Consider the following 582-nt stretch of genomic DNA (forward strand, 5'->3'; position numbering starts at 1 on the left):
TCATACTGATAAACTATTCGCGGAAATCCCAAAGAAAGAAAACTTCCTATAGAGACTACTACATTTTTCTAATATAAAACTTTGAAATATAAGCACTAAACAGTTAATCAGAACAGGTTTTAGACTACTTTGTATGTTAATTGAATTGTTTCCATAAAACACCTGCAATTGAGACAACTCACATAATCTGGTTATATTAAAGGGTCTGAGGTGCAGCTCATAAACCTGTCTAAATATTGTTGGATTGGGATTGATGGGTTAAACTAGTGTAGCGCCCTTGCCCAGTGATGAGGAGGAAGTTTGGAGATACTGTGGAAATGTCTATAGAGATAGGCCCCGTAGAAATGTGCAGTACACAAAATATGTCAGTTTACTTTGACTTTATCCTGTCCATACAGACAAGATTATCTTATTCTCAGAAACCAACCACACAGTGCTCTATAACCACCAATGAGGGCAATGTCTGACTGCTCTATACAGGGAAAGGTGTGTCTCAAATCTTTATCTGTACCTGGAGACATACTGTATCACCAACAGCCAGTCTCGTCTCTTCTGTTACCTCTAGCATACCTCCTGTCTGAC

This window comes from Lepisosteus platostomus, chromosome 5 (genome assembly GCF_059453375.1).
Source record: "Lepisosteus platostomus isolate fLepPlt1 chromosome 5, fLepPlt1.hap1, whole genome shotgun sequence".
Taxonomy (NCBI): Eukaryota; Metazoa; Chordata; class Actinopteri; order Semionotiformes; family Lepisosteidae; genus Lepisosteus; species Lepisosteus platostomus.